Source organism: Dipodomys merriami, unplaced genomic scaffold (genome assembly GCF_024711535.1).
Source record: "Dipodomys merriami isolate MVZ:Mamm:240054 unplaced genomic scaffold, mDipMer1.0.p SCAF_3, whole genome shotgun sequence".
Classification (NCBI taxonomy): Eukaryota; Metazoa; Chordata; class Mammalia; order Rodentia; family Heteromyidae; genus Dipodomys; species Dipodomys merriami.
Window position 1 is genome coordinate 35516781 of NW_027204492.1, and position 19150 is coordinate 35535930.

At 36.8% G+C, this 19150-nt stretch overlaps 1 non-coding gene across 1 annotated transcript; it reads right to left on the reverse strand.

Moving 5' to 3' along the window:
• Positions 1-2400: 2400 nt before the first annotated feature.
• On the reverse strand, positions 2401-2616 carry LOC138840591 (small nucleolar RNA U3). The gene has a single exon (XR_011376151.1). It is a non-coding gene; the product is annotated as a small nucleolar RNA U3 (small nucleolar RNA).
• Positions 2617-19150: the final 16534 nt, after the last annotated feature.

Below are 19150 nucleotides of genomic sequence, written 5' to 3' on the forward strand. Positions count from 1 at the left end.
AGATACTTTGCAATGTAGCAGTATGGTTAAAGGAACAGAATTGGAAGCTAGACAGTTGTTTGAATCTCAGCTATCTCATTTATTAGCTGTGATCTAGAGTAAACCATTTAACTTTCTGAAGATTAGTTTCTTGAATATATTAAAAACACTGAATTTCACATGTTAAATGTGTGAATTGTGTTATGGGAGTGTATGGTTTAGTAGTACAATTCTTGCTTGGCATGTACTAGGTTCTGGATTTGATATTCAGCACCATAACAACAATGTGAAATGTGACATATATGTTATGTGAATTGCATCTTGATAAAGCTATTATTAAAAAATTTGAAAATATATGACATTACCAGACACCAATGGTTCATGCCTATATTTCTAGCTACTCAGGACTCTAAGATTTGAAGAATTGTGATTCAAAACAAGCCTGATAAGAAAAGTCTGAGAGACTCCATTTCCAATTAACCAGCAAAAACCAGGTTGAAGGCCTGACTCAAATAATAAAATGCCTTCCATGAGCAAGTAAGGGCAAGTAAGTATGGGAAATCTCAAGTTTAAGCTCTGGCACTATAGCACAAACACACACACACACACACACACACACACACACACACACACACACACACACACCAAAGTAAATGTCTCCACACTTATCTTCCTCTTTTCTTTGTAGAAAGTCTGGTATGTGTCATTTCATATCATTTAAATAAGGTTTCATGCCTATGTGTACATATATAAGCACGTGACTTTAGGAAAAAAATAGTGTACTTGTTCTACAGTTGCAATTTTCCTTTACTCATGGAATTCAGCATTACTTCCATGTCAAGGCTTATATCTCTACTTCATTCTACCTTCTGTATTATGGTAAGGCAAATTCTAGGTGATAATGGGTGAATCACAATTTAGCCACCAGTTTGCTATCACTGGACATATGCTTATTTTTATATTATAAACAATAGTTCAGTAAATTTATATATGTCACAATTTATAGGCAGTTTTTTCCTAGAAAAAAAAACTGTGCCTCCAAAGAACTTGCTGCATTGAAGAGTAAAGTACATTTAAAGGTTCTCTCTGTTCTTTCAGGTTTCTCTGCAGAAGGCATCCCAGATTATACAGCATCAGTTCATTTAAGTACAAATTTCCCTCACCTTATTGCTCATTTTGATTTTGTGGTAGTGAGGCTTGAACTCAGGGTCTGGGTGCTGTCCCTAAGCTCTTTTGCTTAAGGCTAGTGCTCTATCACTTTGAGCCATAGCACCACTTCTCATTTTCTGGTGGCTAATTGGAGATTAGACTCTCTTAGACTTACCTGCCTAGGCCGGGTTTGAACAATGGTTCTCAGATCTCAGCCTCCTAAATGAGCCAACGGCATCCAGCTTTATTACCTATGTTAAACTGAGTTCTTTTCTTATTTATTGAAGTTTATATGTTCTTAATATAGGCTTGTCACAGGTAATTTTTCAGATATATGATTTGAAAATATATTATCTTTTGTGGTGCTTGGGATGGAAATGAGGTTCTTACAAATGCTATACAAGCATTCTACTACTGAATCATATTCAGCTTGATTTGCAGACATTTCCCCCCCCACCTCCCACCCCCCACCCCCCGCCATTCTCCTTAGATTACTTTTTTTTCTTTTTCTTTTCATAATTTTTTATTGTGAAAATACTGTACAGAGGGGTTACAATTACATGGGCAAGATAATGAGTACATTTCTTATCAAGCATTGTAGCCTCTCCTCCTTTGTTTCCCCTTCCCATCCCTTCCCATCCTCCCCCTGCCCCCCCACCCAATCCTCCCCGCTCCCCCGCCCCTTAATCCACCCCTCCCCCGCACCAAAACAAATCATTTAAATAGGGATAAAGGTGGACCCATTGCAATAATGAGATGTACAAGTCCTTATGTCCTCAGATTACTTTTGAAGACTGGATTATCAGTTTTAGTGGAGATTAATTTATCATCTTATTCTATTATGGATTATTTGATTGATTGCCTTTGCAACTCTGTAAAAGAAGCATGAGTCTTTATCTGGACTCTCAATTTTGTTTATCTTTCTTCAAATATTATACAGTTTTGATTACTGTAAATTAAAAATAGGTCTTGAAATCAATTAGGGTTGATAGTTTTTACCAATGTCGGATTATACTAGGTCCTTTAGACTTCTACATTAATTTCACTATTGGTTTGTCAATTTTTACAAAAAGCTTACTGCTATCTTCATTGCAATTTTATTGACTTAATTTGGGAAGACTTGGTATATGTAGTTCATACATTTCTGTAACGATATGTGGTACCATTTTTACTGAAGATTTGGTTATTTTTATTTTTAATTATATTTTATTATGATTTAGTAGCTGTACAAAAGGGTTAATTTATTTAATTTATTTATTTTTAAAACTAGAAGCCATTCAGACTGTGTCCTCTCCCTCTTGCTCTCCCAGAGGAACAGGAGAATGATCATCAATGGCAAATGGTAGTTGCAGTAAAGCAACACCATAGCGGGCTTCATGCTCAAGAAAGAATACTGCCTCTCCTTGTGGTTTCCAGTGCTCTACACAATCAGTGAGATTTCTCTAGTAAAAAAAAACTATAGGAGTCTTTTGAGGAACCTCCATACTACTTTCCAAAGTGGTTGAACAAGTTTACACTCCCACCAACAATGAAGTAAGGTTCCCTTCTGTGCACATCCCCTCCAGCATCCGTTGTTATTAGAGTTCTTGATTTTTGCCATTCTAATTGGGGTGAGGTGGTATCTCAATGTTGTTTTGATTTGCATTTCTTTTATAGCTAGGGAGGTTGAGCATTTCTTCATGTGTCTATTGGCCATCCTTCTTTCTTCTTCAGAGAAGTTTCTCTTTAAGTCTTTAGCCCACTTATTTATTGGGCAGTTGTTTCTTTGAGGATTTGTTGTTGGGGGATTTAATTTTTTGAGTTCAAAGTATATTTTAGATATGAGACTCTTGTCCGTTGTATGGCTAGTGATCTTCTCCCAATCTGTGGGCTTTCTATTGATCTTGCTAGCTATGTCCTTTGCCATGCAGAAGCTCTGCAACTTCATGCAATACCATTTGTCCAACATTTCTTTGATTTGTTGTGTTTCTGTGTCTCTATTAAGAAAATTTGTGCCTGTGCCAAGGAGACCTAGGGTTTCTCCTATTCCATCCTGTAATGTTTTCAGAGTGTCTGCTTTGACTCTGAGGTCTTTGATCCATTTGGAGTTGATTCTGGTGCAGGGTGATATATAAGGATCTAGCATTAGTTTTCTATAAGTAGTTAAAAATTTTGCCAGCACCATTTACTGAAGAGGCTGTCTTTCTTCTATTCTATTTTTTTAGCTCCCTTATCAAAGATTAGATGGCTATAGGTCTGTAGGTTCATTTCTGGGTTTTCAATTCTATTCCATTGGTCCTGAGGTCTGTTCTTGTGACAGTACCAAGCTGTTTTGATTACTATGGCTTTATAGTAGAGTTTGAAATTTGATATTGATATTCCTCCAGCAGTGTTCTTTCCGTTGAGGGTCGTTTTTGCTATTTAGGTTCTTTTATTGTTCCATATGAATTTTTGGATTGCCTCTTCTATTTCCTTGAAGAATGAGATTGGAATATTGACAGGTATCGCATTGAATTTGTAGATAGCCTTGGGAAGTATTGCCATTTTCATGATGTTGGTCCTTCCAATCCAGGAGCATGGGAGGTTTTGTCACTTTCTAAGTTCTGTTTTGATTTCCTTTTTCAGGCTTTTAAAGTTTTCATCACTTCTTTGGTTAAGTTAATTCCTAGGTATTTTATTTTTTGTGGGGCTATTACAAATGGAGTTGCTTTCCTGATTTCAGCCACACGTTTCTCATTGTTGACATACAGAAAAGCCATTGATTTTTGAGGGTTAATTTTTTGGGGGGGTCGGTCATGGGGTTTGAACTCTGGGCTTGGGTGCTGACCCCTCAGTCTTCAGCTCAAGGTGAGTGCTCTACTGCTTGAGCCACAGTGCCACTTCTGGTTTTCTAGTGGTTTATTGGAGATAAGAGTGTCATGGACTTTCCTGCCTGGGCTGGCTTTGAACTGCAATCTTTAGATCTGAGCCTAATGAGTAGCTAGGATTACAGGTGTGAGCCACTGGTGCCTGGCTGAGGGTTAATTTTATACCCTCCTACTTTGCCAAAGTTTTAAATTAGCTTGAGTAATTTGGGAGAGGAGTCCGTGGGAATGGTATCTTTTAAATATTGTTTGTTCCTCCATGAAGTCATGCTAAAATTTAAACTCTATTATCAGGCATTAAAATAGGAGAAAATCTGACTATGATATTTAGAGATGGGGTTTTAGTGCTGGACACTGGTGTGTCACATATGTAATCCTAGTTACTCAGGAGACTGAGATCTGAGAATCACAGTTTGGAGCCAGCACAAACAGACAATTCAGAGACTCTTATCTTCAGTTAACCAACAAAGAGCTAGAATGGAGGTGTGGCTCAAATGGTAGAGTGTCAGCCCTGAGTAAAAATCCAAACAAAAGCATGATACCCTAAGTTCAAGTCTTGGTACTAATACACACACACACACACACACACACACACACACACACACACACATACACACACACACACACACACACACACACACACACACAATTATGGGTTGCACAGCTCTAAGCCTCAACTAAGCTAAATGTACAATCAAAATAATACTTACCTCCTGAGTACTAGAAGGGTTAAATGAGGTGAGGAATTGGAAAATGCCAAGGACAATACTTGATTCATAAGGAATGCTTGACAAATACTAATTAACAAGTAACACCTCAGTATTTGCTGTTCGTGATTGATTTCACTTTTTGTTTGTTTTTTGGTTTGTTTCTTTTTGAGGCACTGATTTTGGAGTTTTCTTTTTAATAACAACTTGAGGTAATATCTAGATTTGAGATAAACAGCAAATAGTAAGGCCCTGTTTAGGATATACTCTGGGAGTTTACAGTCCATGTGGGTTTGTTAGAGTGGGCAACATCTAGGCTGTTCCAAACCCAGGGACAGCCATGGACACAACAATCAACACAATTTTTTTTTGCCAACAGCTGCCAAGTTCTTTGGGTAAATATGTTTTAAAGGGACACACATTGAATTTTATGTTCCTGCATATCATGTCAAATCATTAAAAAGTGAGCATAGATCAAGAGGTGGTCGGAATAAACCAGAGATCTGAAATGCAGCGAAGAATTCAAATGAAAAATGAAAAGCACCCAAAGGCAATCTCTCGCCTAATTCTCAGTTTTGTTGAAGCTGTGTTAACACAAATATAGAGCTCTCTTTTTCTTTCTTTCATTCTTTTTTGTGAGAAATACTTTTCTGAAGAGAAAATAAAAGCAAATTACGAATCATCCCTGACTTAGGAGAATATGTGGAAATCAGGTTGGCCTGCTTTCCCTGCCACAGTAAAAGCCTGTCAAACAAGGAGACCTCAGCCTGGAAGAAGAGTAACATTTCTGCTAAACCATCTAAGTGACAATTGCATCTGTCCTCATGCTGAGGGAAGACAGCAAGTTAATCTTCCTTACCCCATCATCCACCATATGATGAGTGTTAACTGGAGTGAAAGTCTTGTTTGATGATGTGATATAGACAAGTATTCCAAGATTTCACACTGGTTCCCTGGGCTATAACCCACACTCATTGTAGACACCGCAATACTGTCTTGTGTAATATTAGAAGACCTTGCAGGAAAATAATAGCTAACGTCTCTCAAGTGCTTACTACATTTTGGGCATTTTGGTTACACAGAGAGATATGAGATTTGAACTCTGGATGAGCAGACCATAGATTCAAATCACAGCACTACTATACTGCCTTCACTGCCACACTTTCCAGGAGCCTGCTTTTACACTTCACATCTCTTGGGCACAGAAAAAAAGTCATAGAAATTTTCAGCTTCTTTTTGGTTTATCGTAAATGGCTAAAAATATGACAGGGAAAAATCCCAGCATCCATAATTTTGGCAGCCCGCTAGCCAGGGCCAAAACAGATAGATGTGCATTTCTTGTATTCTACAAATGCACGCAGCCAAGTTGGAGCAATGGGCTAATTCATTAAAAACAAAATTCTTGCTTCATTTGCCAGGCTCATAGAAAGTGGTGCTTTATAATATACCAAACTAGGAGAGACTAATTTTATAGTTTGCACAAAGCTGTGTTATGAGTTAAGTGGAAAACAGAAAGAGTCTGTTGGCATGCTGATATTCACTGTCAGCTGTGTGGAGAAAGGCTGCCTTGGAAACCAATATGTCTGTACCCTGACCCTCATCTCCTCAGTAGCCTCATGATATTCCTAGCACTTTCTCTCCAATTTCATTTCCTTGAGCAGTAATAATCATGAATTCACAGAACAGGGTCTTCACCAGCACATACAGCATTATTAGATTAATTATAAAAAGGCAGCTCTGATCCATAACTCAATTTCCTCTTTTCATTATTTATTTATTTTTAATAAGTTTTTTATTGTGAAAATACTGTTCAGAGGGATTACAGTTACATAAGCAAGGTAATGAGTACATTTTTTATTAAGGATTGTTGCTTCCTCCTTTGTTTTCCCCCTACCATCCCTTCCCTCCCACCTCCACAACTACACTCCCCTTCCTTCTTTCCTTCTTCCTTCCTTCTTCCTTCCTTCCTTCCTTCCTTCCTTCCTTCCTTCCTTCCTTCCTTCCTTCCTTCCTTCCTTTCATTTTATTGACATTATAGTTTATGAGGGTAACGCTTAAAGTCTTAAAGTCTTTAAAGGTATTCATTAATATAGTGTTTATCTCTGACTTTCTGGCTGCTGTATCCCCTGCCTCATTTCTCCTGATCTAGCCTGCCTCAATATACAAAAAATGAATCACAAGAAGGAAAAACAGGTCCTGTGTGGAGGTACTAGTGGGAGGGAGAGGGAAAAGGCAGAGGACATAGCAGGGTGAAAATGGTTGGTTGAAATATTTGACATGCGTGTGTGAAAATGGAATAATGAAGCATGTTGAAATTTATTTGGAAAGTAGGGAGGGAAAATGAGGGAGAGTGGCAGGGTGGGGGATGGGGACTGTGTCTGATGAAGGTACAATGTATGCATTTATAGACATGTCAACATCAACCCTCCTTTGTAAAACTAAGTGATACTAATAAAAATGTGAATAAGAGACCACTGGATTTATCTGAAATTTACAAAATTGTTTTGCAACTTACCCTAGATCATTCCCCAACTAGATAATAAGGCTGAGGTGATGGAGATGGGTGGTTTATCTGTTTTTGCAATCTGCCTAGAAAGTGGTGACCTGTGTGCCCAGGAACCAGACAACACTTATATAGAGAAACTGAATTGTGTGTGTGGTGGAAGGGGCCCACAAATGATGTTATATTCATGTTCAGAAACACACTGCTCACATTTCTCCCTCTCATACAGGCCACACCCATTAGCTAAAACCCTGTTGTCTATTCCCTTTCTATAAATTTATTCTACATTGCACCAGCAGTAAAATACACTTCCTTTAAAGGTAAATTCTCCTGGAAATAAATGAAGCTTCCATTTGTTCTAACTCTTAGGAGATAGATTTCACTGTCTTTTTATTGTTGTCTTTGGAGCCCAGGGATGAGTGATTGGCTTGGGTAATATTCAACTCAGCCTCAGTCAGCCTGCCAGGACCATGTAACTCAAACCCTTGTCCATGTGCTCCATGTAGCAGGAAACACAGGCTGCTGTCTATAAAGCTGGAGAATGCCACAGGGAAATGAATACTCCTGAGAATGGCAAGGTTCATATCTTGAAATAGAATTCTCAGGCACAGAGGAAATCTATATTAATCAGTTGAAATAAAAGGCCATTTTATTTCAGACTTAGACTGTAGTCAATAGCTGGAGTGATTTTCAAGCAATAAATTCTGATAAATACTGAATTAGGTGCTGAAGTGAGGTATGTAGGTATGTAGGTATGGGGAAATATAGGACTGTATCTTGTCCCTGGGTCTTCAAAGGACTTTAAAAAAATATATATGAATGAAAGGAAAGCAAAACAAGTTCTGTTTGGGGGTATGTAGCAGCAGGAATGGGCAAAGCTAATGAACAGGGTGAATGAAGGTGAATATGGCTCAAGAACTTTATATGCATGTGTAAAAATAGAACAATAAAACCTGTTGAAATGATTTTAAGAAGGAGGGTCAGTAGCAAGGAGAGAGATGGAGGGGAGGAATTTGATTGGGACACATTGTACATGTAAGGAAGTGTCAAATGAAACACCTTTGCACGAGTAATTCATGCTAATAAAAATCTCAGAGACAAAAGAACTACCAAGGAAAGAATAAGAAAGTTCTAAATTCTGGATGACAATTCTTCTTTTAATGAGAATTTTGAATAATGGTGGTAAAAATACTTGTGAAATATACTACCTTAGCCATTTTAATTGTATTGGGCAATAGAATTATGTACACTCACTATATGATACAACTAATGCCTAAAAAACTCTTATCATGTTCTAAAAGAAACCCATTATAACAAATCTCTACCAGTCACTAGAAGCACCGTTGTACAGTCTCTAGAATGTTTACACCTACCTACCCTATACAAAAGCAAACTTTCTAGGATGTTTATACACATTATAGAGACCATTGCTTATTTTTCTTGGTTGTAATGCTCAAATTTAACTCAGAAAAAAAATGTCCCTTTAAGCTAAAAAAAATAGAATGGAAGAAAGACAGCTTCTTCAGTAAATAGTGCTGGAAAATTGGTTTAACACCTGTAGAAAACTAAAGCTACATCCTTCTCTATCACCCTGCACTGGAATCAACTCCAAATAGATCAAAGACCTCAGAGTCAACGCAGACACCCTGAAAACATTATAGGAAGGAATAGAAAAAAACTATAGGGCTCCTTGGCACAGGTAGAAAATTTCTTAATAAAGACCCAGAAACACAGCAAATCAAAGAAAGGATGGACGAATGGGATTCCATGAAACTGCAGAGTTTCTGCATGGCAAAGGACATAGCTAGCAAGATCAATAGAAAACCTATGGATTGATAGAAGATCTTCACTAGTCATAAAATGAACAAGGGTCTCATATCTAAAATATACTTAGAACTCAAAAAAATTAAATCCCCCAACAACAAAACCTCAAAGAAACAACTGTCTGGTAAATAAGTGGGCTAAAGACTTAGAGACTTCTCTGAAGAGGAAATAAGAATGGCCAACAGACATGTGAAGAAATGCTCAAATTCTCTAGCCATAAAAGAAATGCAAATCAAAACAACATTGAGATTCCACCTTACCCCAATTAGAATGGCAATAATCAAGAATTCTAATAACAACAGATGCTGGAGGGATGTGACCAGAAGGGAACCCTACTGCATTGCTGCTAGGAATGTAAACTTGTTGAACCTCTTTGGAAAGCAGTATGGAGGTTCCTCCACATAGAGCTCCCTTATGACCCAGCAATCCCACTTTGGGACATTCACCCCCCAAAAATCACAAAGAAGGCCATATTAAAGCTACCAGCAAAACTATGTTTATTGCAGCATTATTTACCATAGCTAAGATATGGAACCAACCCAGATGCCCTTCAATAGATGAATGGATCACGAAAATGTGATATATATATATATGCATTCTATGCCTCCATCAGAAAGAATGATATTGCCCCATTTGTTAGGAAATGGAAAGACTTGGAAAATATTACATTAAGTGAAGTAAGCCAGGCCCAAAGAAACATAAGTCCCATGGTTTCCCTTATTTGCAATAACTAGTATATGTCTAGGACATGCAGAAAAGGTAAAAAAAAAATACTGTGTACTTATGACCATATAAGATGATGGTAAGTGAAATGAACACCAAGATATGGACACAAATGATTTTTCCTTGTTATTTTTTTAACATATTTATTATGTACTACGTGATTGTTTTGTTTCTTTTGGATGTTCTTCCCCCACAGTATAACTCCTGTTTTCACTGTATTTGATGTTGGTTCCCTGCATTTTGTATATACATTTTTCTAGTTAGGGAGGGAAAAGAAATAACAAAATGCTGAAATAAGGATACAGGTTGACCCATTTTAACAATGAGATGTACAAGACACTATGTTGAAAATGAACTTTACAACTTGGGGGGAGAAGGAGAAATTGGGGAGGTGCCGAAGGAAGGGATGATAGGAAAAAATCAAAGGAGGAGATAACAATGCTCCATAGAAAATGTACTCATTACCTTACTCATGTAACTGTAACCCCTCTGTACAGTATTTTACAATAAAAAACACACATAAAAATGTCCCTTTAGCCCACTGCTTACCTCAAACAGATGCTGCCTGTGAACAAAAATCCCTCGCTTTCCTCTATGCTGTTGTTGAGGCTCTGTCCTAGATCTTCTTGTAGTCTTTCTGAGCAAGTCATCAGTTTCCAAACTATCCATTTTGGACAAGACACTCCAATTCATATAGTCTATTTCCATTCTGTACATCAGTACAGAATTCAATGGCCTCCTTTGCATCTATAGTTGAATACCTCTTAGGTACCTATGACTCAACATTTTCAAGACTGCACTCATCTACCCTGTGATCTACCCTTGCTTTACTGTTCCCTAAGTTACTGAATAGTACTACTAGCTACATAACTGTTTGAGTAAGTTTGGTGGAAACATCTTTAACTTCTACCTCTCTGCCACCCACAGCATCCACCTGTCATTAAGGCCTGAAGATCCTGTCATTAATGTTTTTATTACCTGTATTACCAATGAATAGCACATAAGGAAAGCATAATTCATTCTGCATAGACAGTAGGTAGAGTATACCTTAAAGAGAAGGTCCAAAATCACAAAATCATAAAGAATACACCAGGCAAAAAGATGACTATATCATTCCAATCAGGCAAAGTAGCACTTAGAAAGGTACAGAGAGAAAGAGGAGAAATATAAATGGATGAGGATAGGCAGATTATGGCAAGGGTTTTGTACAATAAGTGCAGAGGATTAACATTAAGTTTTTTAGAGCTGGAGTCACACTGTGACTCTAGACTTCTAGAAGCAGTGTGCAGTCTGAGTAGGAGGATTCCACCTTGATACTAACACTAATTAAACAATAACATCTATCAGTCCTACCTTTTTAGCTATCCACATCATAAAAGGAGTTTTATGACCTTCATTTGCTTCACTTCTGAACTTGCTTCTCATTTCCTTGGCTCCTAATATTTTCTCTTAACTTTGATTTAGAAGCTTCCATTATATATTTAATCTTGGTGCTTGGTATCACTCAAACACTGGACTTGGCTTTCTTATTAGCATTAGTGTTCCCACCTATTAAAATCAATCCTCCGCCCAACATATACACTTAAACAAAGAGGAATATTTGGCTGGCCTGGCTGAGGTGCTCACTGAGAAACAAAGTATAAAGTGTGTTAGCACTGAAGGAGTTAAACAGAAAAGTTTTCAGAATTAGGCTGGTCTGGTAGGAAATCAGAGCATGCTAACATTGGAAATGGGGTGTAGTGATGAGTGATAGCTGTAAAGATTTTGGTGCTTGAGCCTTGATTATATAGTCTGCCTAGTAATCATAGTTTGAGTAAACTGGTGTAAGTTGGACAGGCAAAAACAAACTCTTTTTACTCATAACTGACCAGCCTTCCCAATAAGAGTAAGGACTTCCTTGGGTGTTACTGACTGGTAGAAATTAGGTACCCTTCAGTTGCTCTTCTGGCCTTTCCTTATCCATGAGACAAGAGCAAAACCTTGCTCTTGTAATATTTTCTTGTAATATTAGACTGTATTACAGGCTGTACTACAGGCTAATATTACAGAAAAAAAGTTTTAACCTTTCTTTATTTGTTGTGATGTTCACTATGGATTTATTACATATGACCTTTATTATGTTGAGGTATATTTCTTCCATATTTTTCCAGAGATTTTATCATAAAGAATTATTGAATTTTAGCTGGGCACTGGCGGCTCACGCTTGTAATCCTACCTACTCAGGAGGCTGAGACCTAAGGATTGAGGTTCAAAGCCAGCTGAGACAGGAATGTCCATGAGATACATCTCTCCAATAAACCACCAGAAAACTGGAAGTTGTGCTGTGGCTCAAGTGGTAGAGCACTTGCCTTAAGTGAAGAGCTGAGGGACAGTGCCCAGGCTCAGAGTTCAAGTCCCATGACCTACAAAAAGAAAAAAAATTGTTGAATTTTATCAAAGGTTTTTTTTTAGAAATGGCTGAAATGATCATTTGTTTTATTGATGTGGATAGAGTATCATATGTATTGATTCATGTATGTTAAACCATCCTTGCATTCAACCATGAATCACACTTGACCATGGTGAATAAGCTTTTTTTTTTTTTTTTTTTGCCAGTCATGGTGCATGAACTCAGGGCCTGGGCACTGTCCCTGAGCTTCATTTTGCTCGCTAGCATTGTAGCACCTGAGCCACAGCACCACTTCTGGCTTTTTCTGTTTCTGTGGTACTGAGGAATCAAACCCTGGGCTTCATGCATGCTAGGCAAGCACTGTACCACTGAGCCACATTACCAGCCCTGAATAATCTTTTTAATTAGCTGCTACATTATTTTGCTCAGGACTTTTACATCTATATTCACTATGAAGATTTTCCAGCAGTTTTCTTTTCTTTTCTTTTCTTTTTTGTTTGTGTGTGTATGTATGTGTTCGTATCTGATTTGGGTATCAGGGAAGGCTATAAAATGAGTTAAGAAGAACTTGGTCTTCTTCTATATTTTGGGGGGAAATTGGCACTAGTATTTCCTTAATTATTTCTTCAAAGGGAGATTTATATTACTGAATATTCTTGTTAGTCATTATTGATTTATTTGGGATATCATGTGTTTGGAATTGAATCTTGGCAAAGGGTATATGTCAAGAAATACATCCATTTCTTCAGATTATATAATTAACCTCTATGTTTCTGTTGTTTTACTTGTAATGTACAGATCTTCTGGTCACACATTTTCTCAACTTTTTATGTTAATGAATGTCTTAATTTTCTTCATATTTGTAAATGTAGTTTGAAGTGATGAAATTATTTTTCCTTTAGTATTGTGAATACCATCTTACATCCTGGAATGCAAGGTTTGTGCTAAGTCTGTAAGAGAATTGGAATATCATTATATGCTATGTATTTTTTTCTTTTTATCTTACTTATTATAGAATTTGTTTTTAACCTCTCTGATAACTGGATTATAATATTTCTCAAGGTAGATTTCATTAAATGGAATATAACTGATTACTTTGGATCTTCCTGAACGTAGATATTTATATACTGTTTTGTATTTTGGAACTTTTGTATTTTGCATTCTCAAGTCCAATTTGAACTCCAATAATCTGAATATTTGCTTCTTTAAATGCTGTAGAAAATTCCTATCATCTTTCTTCATTTAGGTAATAATGATTGGAATAGGAGTCAATCTGAATGAAGCTCCATCTGGCATGATGGTAAGTTCAAAGGCCCTGTTTGTGAACACAAGCTTGGAAGCAGGAACTTTGAGCACCTTCTTGCAGTATTGGATTGCATCAGCTTAGCAATGAATGAAAAAGCAAAGCCTGTGCTCATTTCATTGTCCTACATCTTACAAGATTGACTCGTCAAACTTTGTTTTCCAAGATCAAAGAAGGAATGTTGGAGGTAGTCTATTAGACACTAGGCTAATATGGATTTAAAAGCTATGTCTATAGGAACTGGTATGGAAGCAAGGATGGTGGGACTCTGACCATTACTAGATTTTTCAAAATAGCACTGGCACTGGCTAAATTCCCTCTCCCTCTTACAAATAAGAGCCATCTGTTTCTGTATTGCAATGTTTTGTTCACAAATCTTTGTCCACATTGGTGTTTCTATAAAGAGATGATAGCTAAAGAGTCTCATTGCATAAATGTCTAGATCTGCTCTTCAACTATTGTTTCTTCAAATAAGCTTTCTCTTCTTTTTATTTTCTCTTTTTAGAACTTCCATAACATGTACATTGGTTTGTTTGATGGTTATTCCATAAATCCTATAGGCTTTCTTAACTGTTTTTCATATATTCTTTTCTACTCTATCAAATGTCTATCAAGTTCACCTTAAGACTTTATTGAAATGTTCATTTCATTCACTGAATTCTTCAGCACCAGAATTTCTATTGATTTCCTTTCTGTGATTTCAATCTCTATATTGACATGCAACTTTTTCATGTATTGTTTTACTGAATATTTTGAGTTTTATGTGCTCTTATATCGTTCACTGAGCTTCTTTAAATCAATTAATTTTATTTTTTGGTAAGATTGTTCACAGATCCCCATTTCTTTTATGATTGATCACTGGGAATTTAGTGTGTTTTTAGTATCATGTTTGTCTCTTCTATGGTGTTCCTTAAACCCTGTGTTGGTATCTACACATTAACTCTTGTTGACTTCATGAACTACTTCAATGAGAAACAATTTTTACCTACAGTAGTCTAGGGCATTTCCTGGGTAGGATAATGTGGCTTTGGCTCTATGCAGCCCCTAATCACATGGAGTTCATATCGAATTAGAGTGTTAATGAATATTAATGGATTCCTTGAGGGTGAAAATTCCCTGATGGTGGTAGCAAGATCAACTGGAATCCTTCTAACAAAGACTTCTAACTGTTGCTCCTTTCCTTGTTCCTTTCTCCATAATCAAGACAATCTCACGTACTCCCAGAGTAGCATATTTTTTGTATGGCTACATCAACACCAAATCCTGGAGCCATAGATATGTGTGATAGTGGCAATGACACAAATGAGGGCAAAAGTATCCACATTGTAGTGGTAAAATAAGGAGCTGATATGAGAGCTCCACGTACATGGTTCTATAGTTGGGGTCAGTGCTGGTGAATACTGCAGTTGTTCATTATGATTATATATATATCCATATATGATTATGAAAGTTATGAATTGATATGAAAGTAGTAAGGGTTGTTGGAGTCTTTAGTAATGAAAGATGTTAGAGTTCTGTTTTCCTTTTAGTCCATAGGAACAGTTAATGGTTAAAGGGATTCTCTCTTGGCTCTGAGCTATACCACAGTGGTGATTGGTTGAAGTAGGAAACATTTTTCTTACACCTTCGTATGTAGCTATTTTTAAAACATTAGTTTATTTATTGTATTTCACTGGGCTTCTGAAGTTCTTCATTGTGCTTCATATCTCCAGAGTTGTTTTTGTCAGTGGATAGCTGTAAAATCATGTGGTCTAGTACCTGCTAATCTCCATCTTGCTGATATCACTTCAAGGGGATAATTTAGTGGTTAAGAACATCATTATTCAAGGAGCATATAACTTGTTTTGTAGTAGTATTAAACAATGATACTAAAATCAAGGAAAATATACATTTCCAAGGACTTGGCATTACCTGCTCTCCCACTAGAAAGTCATGTTTTTATCCTTGCATTAGTGGATACTGCTCAAGCCATTCACATTTTCATTTACCTATCACCATCTTCCAATGAGTCACCAGGTAGAACTTTTAGATGAGCTCCTGGGAGGGAACCCTGTACACTCTTAAGCACAATGGGGACATTTGTTTGTTTTTAACCTATTTAGAATAAGATATATTGCACACTATATTGTAAAAACCTCTTGTTTCCATTTCTTGAGTTCATTTTGATAAACTTCATTTTATATGGTCATATGTACCTAGCTATTGAGCTATTGTAATCCTCTGCTAAGAAGATTATAGACATATTTTAGCATCCTATGTGTCCATTTTACTCGAGGTTTAGGAATAGTCTAGATTTCACACTCCTTCACTATCTTCTAACCCTTTTCCCTCAGATGCTTGCAGATTGTTTTATTCTTTTCTGGAACCAGCTATAGTGGCTCCTCATGCCTGAATGTATGTATCTTCATTCAGTGATGCAATATTAGTGACTCAAAATTACATAAAAGTATTTACACCATGGAAATTGTCAAACTCTAAAATCAAACACCTTGTAGATCCAATTAATAAATATTGATGAGCACCCTTGCTTGTACCTTACCACTTCAATTTTATCAAATCTTAACTCTAATACAAAAACTTAACTTTTTGAAACCTACATTTAATAATGAAATTAATTCAGGAAATTGTTCTTTTATTCCAAATATTATACCAAAATACAAAGGACATTCCTCTGCTTTTACTTCTGCAGTCATAGATACCTCTGATCAGAATGATGGCAATCCGTTTTACAACCCAACCTATCAGAGGTTGAATATAACAAAAACTTTATAGTGCTCTTGATCCTTGGAAGCTATTATCACAAAGGAGTGCTGTAGCAATTGTACATGTAGAGATTCTAGCAAGTTACATTCCAGCATTGGCACTGAGGAGTTTTTGTATTCAACCCTTTGTGGCTCTGAAAGTACCTACTGCTATCAAAAGGTTACTGGTGATTCGATGTGGTAGTCTTACTTTCCACTGAAGCCATTCTCCTCCAGGATTGTAAGAAAAGGTGGTGTTTTTCATCCACAATCTCTTAACAGAAAGATAACAAGAATGTTAACACTCAAATAGAATTTATGTATCACTCATTATTTTAAGAGTTTTAGTGAATTTTATTCTCACATAAAACCTAACACAAGTACCATTCTTCATCCATTTTCAAGACAAGGACCTGGAGGCATAACATGTTAAGTAACTTGCTTGAGTTTAACACAACCAATAAATAGTAGAGTCAAGATTTTGGCTGAAGCAGTCAGTCTGCCTCTAGATTTCATGCTCTTAAGTACTTGTTTCCTACTGAAATAAAAATGTGCACAAGTCTCCTGTTATGGCATAATAGTACTCCCTTCGACAGAGCCAACTTAGCACTTTCATTTGGGAGAAATTTTTCTTAGCAATGGATTTCTATTCTGCTAGAAATTTGTATTCTTTGCCATGGACCTGGAATAAAACTGTTTTCCTCATTATCACCATTCTGAGATTATCTCAAAGGTTCAGATCTCAAGCCCCACAGAAATGCAAACAATCAGACCCTAGGATAGAACTTATTAAGGGTCCACCTGCACTTTCCACTGTAGCTGCTCATATTCCCCCTCCAACTCATACTAAAATCAGCTGCTGCACAAATTATTCATTAACAAGTGTGGAGAGTATGTCCAAAGTCTGAGAAAGCAGCTGTGTCTACTTTCTGGGGATTGGGGGCAGGGAGAGGAAAGGGGAAGACTTTGGTCCAGTCATCTACTAGAGCTGTCATACTGCCTTGTGAAAGCCAATTGTTGGATTTTCAAGAATGTTATGAGGTAGGTGTTAAACATGATCGTTATTAAATCACATAAACCTGTGATTAGAAATATACAAAAACAGAGACATCTAAAACACTCAAAATTTATTGTTTCTTAAATACCTCACTTTATTTATTTATTTATTTATTTATTTATTTATTTATTTATTTATTTATTTATTTATTTATTTATTTATTATTGTGAAAATACCGTACAAAGGGGTTACAATTACATGGGCAAGATAATGAGTACATTTCTTATCAAGCATTGTTGCCTCCTCCTTTGTTTCCCTTCCATCCCTTCCCATCTCCCTGCCCCCCCGCTGGCTGCCCCCCCACCTCCACCAAAGTTGTAAAGTTCGTTTTTCGACATAACGTCTTGTACACCTCATTATTGCAATGATACCTCACTATATTTTCTTATTCTTATCCATGCTGTTGAAGTCATATGTGCCTATTGCATCTGATACTGTGCTACTGTACATCCCTTCCAACCCTAGGTTTAGTGACATTATATTACAGTTTGAAACATGATGGTTTGAACTATAGTGGAGTTCATATACTAGGAAAATCAGCACACAGTTTCTCCTTTGGGAAAATGGATGGCTAAACATTTACTAAAACATCATTATCCCTGTGTTCTGACCTATCAGGGACACATTCAGCCCAACAGCATTGAACATTCAGGGCACATGTGTTATCAAATGTGAGTGCTTAGTAACAAGTAGGCTTGAAAGTCCCCCATTCTCCAATACAAAACTTCATTGTTCTGAGATAACATGTTAATGCTGTTTTTGCTCATTGAAGTCTGTTTCCTCCCACGAACCAGTCATTGGTTTAGATTCTGGCAATACAGCTGTGATCAGAACAGATTAACATTCCCACCTTTTTGGAATTTTCATTCTGGTTGTGATGGGGAAGATAGAAAACACACAAGTAAGAAACCACAAATAACATGATATTTCATGAGGTTACATGATAAGCATTAAGCAGTGGGCAAGTACTTTAGATGATCAAGAAAGGTCTTGTGATAGGATAGCATTTAGGTTGAGAGATGAATGCAGAGAAAGAGGTATCCACATGACTATCTGGAGAAAACTATTTCAAGGAGAAATATTAACAAAGGTAATTTGTGATTGAGATGGAAAGGAGCTATGCTCTTTTCCATTCTATTAGTTACTTCTATTCTGTTAACACAATATGTTTTGGATTCAGTCTTCTTGAGATCGTTACTGATCTTGCTATTTTCTCTGTGACCCTAAGCAAATCATTTAACTTCTATATGTCTAAGTATTTTCATTTAAAAAATAGTATACCCATAGAATAAGCAATGCAAGCAGTTGAAATAATGTATACAATGTGCTGAGCACAGTGCCTGGCATACAGTAAGTAATTAAAAGTGTCCAGAAACACTGATCAAGAAGCATTGTATTCATAAAGTCCTTTGTTGAATGGCAACTCCTTTGCACAACTACTTAAAGATAATGAAAACATTTAAAAATAAATAACAAAATGCTAAAAAACAATAAATTGCAATATTTTAGGAAAAATGCCCATTTATATTATTATTACTAACACCACTGACAGGTGCTACCTGTGAGGGAGCTCAGGAACTATAGAAACATTACATTAAGCTAAAGTTAGAAGAAAATAGAAAAAAGATGCTGCAGTCTAATATACTGGGTTTACCCTTCTCTGGGCTTCTCCTGGCTAGAAATCCTTCAAATTATTATCTCCTGGATAACACAGACTTTCCATTTCATGGCACAGCTAAGCACAGCCTCGCATATCCCCTCAGTTGTGGGTCATATAGAACAATGCCCACCACGAGGGTTTTCCTTGAGTAGGGAAACCGTGCTTACACTGGAGTCCAGTGACTATTCAATCTACACACCAAGGCTTAGGTTACTGACGCAGTTTTGCATTCCATCTCAAGAGTCCAAAAGTAAGACAGCAATTTTCAGTAG